This window comes from Ochotona princeps, chromosome 15 (assembly GCF_030435755.1).
Source record: "Ochotona princeps isolate mOchPri1 chromosome 15, mOchPri1.hap1, whole genome shotgun sequence".
NCBI classification, from domain to species: domain Eukaryota; kingdom Metazoa; phylum Chordata; class Mammalia; order Lagomorpha; family Ochotonidae; genus Ochotona; species Ochotona princeps.
The window spans coordinates 49,725,448-49,731,583 of record NC_080846.1 but is presented as its reverse complement, the minus strand read 5'-3'; the positions used below and the strand labels follow the sequence as shown (position 1 = coordinate 49,731,583).

The following is a 6,136-nucleotide window of genomic DNA, read 5'->3' as shown; positions in this document are numbered from 1 at the left end:
TAAGAGTATTAAAATCTCAATAACAAAAAAGTAATAAAACAAAACAAACAAGGAAAAACAAACAAAAAAATAAAATAAAATCTTAGGTCCAGCTTGATAGCTTAGTGGCTAAATCCTTGCCTTACATCTGCTGGGATCCTGGCTGCTTGACTTCCCATGTAGCTCCCTGCCTGTAGCCTGCGAAAGCAGTAGAAGATGGCCCACAGCTTTGGGACTCTGCAACTGCATGGGAAACCTGGAAGAAGCTCCTGGCTTCAGCTCAGCTCATCTCTGGCCATTGTGGCCACTTGGGGAGTGAACCAGCGGATGGAAGATTTTTCTTTATGTCTCCTTCTCTCTGTATATCTATCTTTCAAAAAAAAAAAAAAAAAAAAAAAAAAACAAAGACTCTTAAGAGAAAGAGCATAAAATTTCTATGGCAAACTGATTTCATTTCCTTGGGTAGATACCCAGTAGTGAGTGGGATTACTGGATCATATAGTAGGATCCTAGAAGATTCTGAAAACACCCTGCAGTGCCAACAGGATGACCCAACTAGCTAATCCTCTACCTTGCAGCACCAGCATCCTTATGGGCACCAGTTTGTGTCCCAGCTGCTCCACTTTCATCCAGTTCTTTTTATATACATATATACATATATATATATATACACACACACACACACACATATATATATATTCCAATCTTTAGTTAAAAATCTGATGTGCCAGTTTAGCATTTTCCACCAACTCAGGGAGCTGAAACCTTCACAGGCTTTACAATCTTTTGCTTTGGTGCTGTGTTTGTAGGAACCTTAGCAGCAGCCATTCCTGTCTTTTTAGACGTCTGCTTAGCCTTTTTGGCAACTTGGCAGCCCTGATAACTTGTTTTCATTGAGCCTCCCTAACTTCAAGTTTCTGATGTCTCTTGGCCATTATATCATCAAGAGATACAGCAGTGATGACCCTCTGGAATTTGACTGCATAACGAATTCTTTTCTTTTGAATTTCTTCCGACTGCCCCTTTTTGTGTTTCCTTCAGTAGAGAGGACAGTCCAGTTTATCTGTCGAGGATTCCTCTTGGAAGGAAATGCAGACTTGCATTTTGTGTTAAGAAACTGGAAAACCTTCCCGTCGATCCTGGTGTAGTACCTCCTGTGTCCGAGGTAGATCTTGTACCCACTGAAACTACAGAGTTCAACTTTCAAGACAGTGGCTCCCCTGAAAGAGGAAAGATGGTGAAGGGCCCATCCAGCTCTTTGCCTAGGAACGCAGTGGAGGATAGCCCATGCCTTGGGACCCTGTACCCCTGTGGGAGACCTGGAAGAGGCTCCAGGCTTCAGATTGGCTGAGCTCTGGCTATTGCAGCCATTTGGGGAGTGAGTGGAAGATCTTTCCCTCTGTTTCTCTTTCTGTAAATCTGCCTTTCCAATAAAAATAAGACAAATCTTAAAAAAAAAGAAAGAAAGAAAAAGAAGACAACCTTGGGCCCCAAGGGAGTGGCTCACGAAGTCAAGATAATGAACGTAAAAGTTCATTTAAAATGGAATTAAAAAAACAAGTTTATTTGGGTGCTAAAAAAGATCTTGAAATCCATGCATACTTTTTTTTCAAAAGATGCATTTTTGTAAACTTTTTGAAGATTCCTCATAGGCATGGATCCCACATGTTTTCGCACCAAAATAAAGTTAGCTTTTAATTCCATGTTCCACAAACTTGAAATATCCCCATAGAAAAGTAGGGTTGTAAACAATTTACAAACTTATAAACAATTTATTTCCAGGTCTAATGCACAGAAACAAACTGGACTTCTTGTCTTACCTGCAGGGAAGGTTGAACAGGTTATGTGCAGCACCCACCCTCCTTGCCAGTGGCCTCTGGATTGGACTTCAAGGGCTCGGGGGAATTAAGCCAAGAGGCTCCTCCCTGACCCTGGAACCTGGATCCTTTTTTCAATTCTATTTGAGTTTTTTATTGATTAATTTGAAAAGTGGAGAGAGAGAGAGAAATCTTCTATTTACTGGTTCATTCCTCAGTAACCAGGGCTGGGCCAAGCTGAAGACAGGAGCCAAGAACTCCATCTGGGTTTCCCACATGGGTGGCGGGGACCCAAGTACTTGGGCCATCTTTCGCTGCTTTCCCAGACACGTTGTCATATTGGAAGCTAGGCAGCTGGGACTGGAACAAGCATTCGTATGTGATGTCAGTGGCGTTGCAGGTGATGGCTTCATTCGCTGTACCACAACACCAGCTCTTCGGAACCTTTTCCGCAGCTTTCTTGAGCCTCTCAGGCTGGGCACCACATTGGGCCAGAAGATTCCAGATGATAGAATTGTGGTGCTGGTGTGGTAAGGCCATGGCCTCCAGGTCTCAAAGACAGAGCAAGGGTGTGACCTCAAAGGAAAGGGGGAAGTTTGGGGTTTGGGTAGAGAGTAGGTGGCAGGGGAAGGGAAAGGTGGGATAGAGTGGGAGACTTTCACCCTCCCTCTAGGCCACGCCCTTCCATCCAGCCTGCCTGGCTGGCCACACCCCCACAGCTGGCTGGAAGATCTCAACCTCCACTCCCCCCAAAGCCGATTGCTTACAGATGTTGTAGGAAATGGGGCTGTGGGGAGGAGGAAGAGCAGAAGAGGGCGGTGCAGGGAAGGAAAAGAGAAGGAAGTACGGGCAATTTCTGGAAGGGCGAGTAAGTTATGGTCAGGTGGGAAAGTCTGTGACAAAGGGGAGGAAGGTGGCAAGATGGAAACAGCTGAATAGAATGGATGGAGGTAGAGAGGGTCTCGTGTCCCCTGCAATGCCCCCCACTCACTGCCGGCAAATTCATTTGCCTAGACCAAGACTCTGAAGATGTGCGTCCCGACCCAGAACTGGCTGGGGTTCTACCTTTGTATTTCATTTGTAATTTTCATTACATACATGAAAGGCAGAGAGACAGAGATAGTTCCCATTCACAGCTTCATTTCTCACATACCTGCAGCACCTGGGATTAGGCCAGGCTGAAGCTGGGAGCCAGTTGCCATTGCCTCCCAAGGTGCGCACTGGGAGGAAGCTGGAAGTGAAAGCTGCGCTGGGATTGGATATCAGGCACTCTGATATGGGACACAGGTGTTATGTCCTAACCATGACACAATCCCTGTGTCTCCACCACCCCTTTATAAAATTATTTATTTGAAAGCGTGAAAGTGAGACGGAGATTGGGAAATCTTCCATCTGTTGATTCAGTCCCCAAATAACAGTAATGGCCAGGGCTAATTGAGGCCGAAGCGAGGCTGGGGCCATCCTGCACTGCTTTCTCAGGTGTATTAGCAGGGAGCGGGATCAGAAGTGAAGCCGGTGGGACATTAACCAGCACCTGAATGGAATGTCAGCATTGCAGGAGATAGCTTTCCCCCACTACACTGCAATGCTGTCCTCAGGCTGCTCCTTCATGGGCATCTTAGCTGATAGGTTAAATGCTTGCCCCCATGGCTCTTCCAACTAATAAAGATCTCATCAGTCAACTTAAAGTGCCTGGAACTACTCGAGGGACACAGAAAGTGCCCTTGAGATCTAATTCACCATACATTCTTGAGTGTTTACTGCCCACCGAGCTCTGCAGGCAATGCCGGGGGTGAGGGGTGGGGAACAGGAGGGAGAAGCGGGGGAACCTGGCAAAGCAGTGGGTTGAGAGGGCAGATGTAGAGGCCTCATGAGAAGGGCCAGGAGGGATGCTGGGTGAGAGGGGAGATGCAGGGGCCTGGGAGGATAGTGGCCCTGGCTGAGAGAAAGGGGAAAGGGAAAGAAAGGGCGGGTGGGGCGGCGGGGCAGAGCAAGTGGGTGGAAGAGAGTGGGAGGGCAGAGCTGTGGAGAGGAGGACTAATCCTTTCCTCCCGCCTGCTCTTGGGTCAGGAACTCTGTCCCACTGCCCAAGGAGCAGCAGCTTGGGTCCAGTAGGAAACGGGACACCTGGCTTGCTCCTACACACACACACACACACACACACACACACACACACGGTTCCCACTTGAGGGCCAGCTCTCTGTATCTTTAGGGTCATTTTGAGGTCTTCAGGTTATCTGCCCTTCCCACTCCTCCAACTACCATACCCTAGGCTTCTGTGGACAAAGTTGCACCCCACGCGATATATCCCCTTCCCACTGCGAGCCAGTGGAGGGCTGAGCTGTCTGCATCCCAAGTCCCCTTTGGCCTCTTTCCTGCTTTGAATCCCTGGGGTGGTGCTTGGGGGTGGGAGGAGGATCCAGGTCCGAGGTGGAAAGTCTGACGCTGCTGAGCCCAGACCCCCAGCCCCACTCAGCCGGGCTGAGCTCATCCAGCAACCACAGCTGGATGCTTTCCATGCACTCACCTCCGGGAGGGGCTGGCTTCTAGAAACCCAGACTCAGCCAGCTGTGTCTCACTGCTGCAGACTATGGGCTGAAGCACCCTAAGGTGCATCCTCGCTACCTTCTGCTGTCTTCTGCCCAGGGCAGGGGCTTGGAAGGAGGAGCCAGCTTGGAGAAGGGCTGGAGTCAGACCAGGCTTGGACTATCACCCTTTGTACTGGCTGGGCTGGGCAAAGCTCTTGTGGGATGGAAGTGCATGAAGACCTGTGTGTGTGTGTGTGTTGCACACCTGAGCATGCTGATGTGAATGTGTGTGGCTTGGGGATGTAGGGGAACCTGCACCCTGAATGGCCGTTAGGGCAGAATTCAGAGGTATGTGGATGTGGGAGGGAGGTTATGACCACCCCCGCTGTCTTCGTAACACATTGGGATGTCAGCTAAGTGTGGAGATGAGGGCTGCTTTACCTGTGCCTCCCAGCCCCCCTTTCCCCCTACTAACTCCTGACTTTTCTTTTTCTGCTCCCCCCGCCCCCAGGAGTTGGAGCTGCAGAGGAAGGCAGCTCTGGAGCGGAAAGAGGAGGTGGAGGCAGAGGGCTTCGGGGACTGGCTGAGGTGCAGTGGTCATCTAGCCCTGGGCTCCCTGAAGGCTGTGGAGCTGGAAGCTTTATAGGCGGGTCCAGTGTAGGCCTCTGCACCCACATGCTCCCTGTGCCCAGGCCCTGAGATGTGTGGACACACTGGAGGAGGTGGTGGGGGAGGCCAGTGTGGGGCGTGCAGGAAGCCCTGGGCTGTTTGCTCCCTCTCTTTCCTGACTCTTTTGTGGCTGCGGACTGGGTTTCCTTCCTCCCCTCTGCACCTCGGCGCCCAGCTCATTTCCTCCCGGGGGGCCCTTAGCACAGCTCTGAGCCTTGCAAGATGGAGTTGGTCCAAGCTGGGCCTTCTGGGCCTGGGGACCCCTCCATGAGCATGCATGGGGGAGGGACAGTGTGGGGGAGTGCTGGCTTACAAAATGCATGTGAGATGCTCTTAGGGCACTTCCCTCAGCCTGTCAACAACAGGGGCCAGAGAACGTGAGGCGGGGACCCCAGGTGTGTGGTTACCTGGGCCCTCCCTCTCCTTCAGCCTGGGGATATGACCCAGGCTGGGAAGACCACCCCACCTCACCCCTACCCCAACCTCACTTCCTTCTCTCTGTGTCCCTACTTGGCTGTCTTGTTTCAGTCTGCCCCCCCCCACCTCCCACCTCCATCCACTGCCCTACAAGTCCAGGAATGCAAGTTTCCTCTCTCACTCTCTCATTGATTAGTCATGGGCACCCCGATCCCCACGGGAACCGTTACTCACCCTTGGGCCTCCCCACCCTCCTCCACCGGCAGTCTCCCCAGAACTGGCTGAATTCCTGGAAGAGGAGCCAGGCCTGCCGTTGGACGTGGATGGGGGTGGAGTGGGGTGGGCAGTGTCCCAGGGGCAGCCACGTTTGGAACAGTGATAGAATGCCCCCCTCTTGCTCCTCTGCTCTCCTGTTTTAGTGCTTTCTGAGTCTGCCTGCAGGGGTGGGTTTGGAGCCTGGGCTGGCGCACTGCAGCTGCCTGCAGAAGGGTCTAGCGCCACAGAGCATCTCTTCCCCTCACCGGTGCTGGCTTTGGGGCCAGCGCTAGGGCCTGGGGCCCGCTCTTTGGACTTGGCTGAGTGCCCAGGCCTGGCCTCTGTCTCCTAGAATCAGACAGGGGCCTTTCCCAATAAGGAGCTTCCCCACTCTGGGTCCACTCCCTGCTGCCCCCACCTCCTCTCCCCTCCACCAGCTCCTCTGCCCTAAAATGGCCACATTTTTCCCTC

At 51.8% G+C, this 6,136-nt stretch overlaps 1 pseudogene; it reads right to left on the bottom strand.

Moving 5' to 3' along the window:
* Positions 1-711: 711 nt before the first annotated feature.
* LOC101519758 (large ribosomal subunit protein eL24-like) lies at positions 712-4,412 on the bottom strand (annotated as a pseudogene).
* Positions 4,413-6,136: the final 1,724 nt, after the last annotated feature.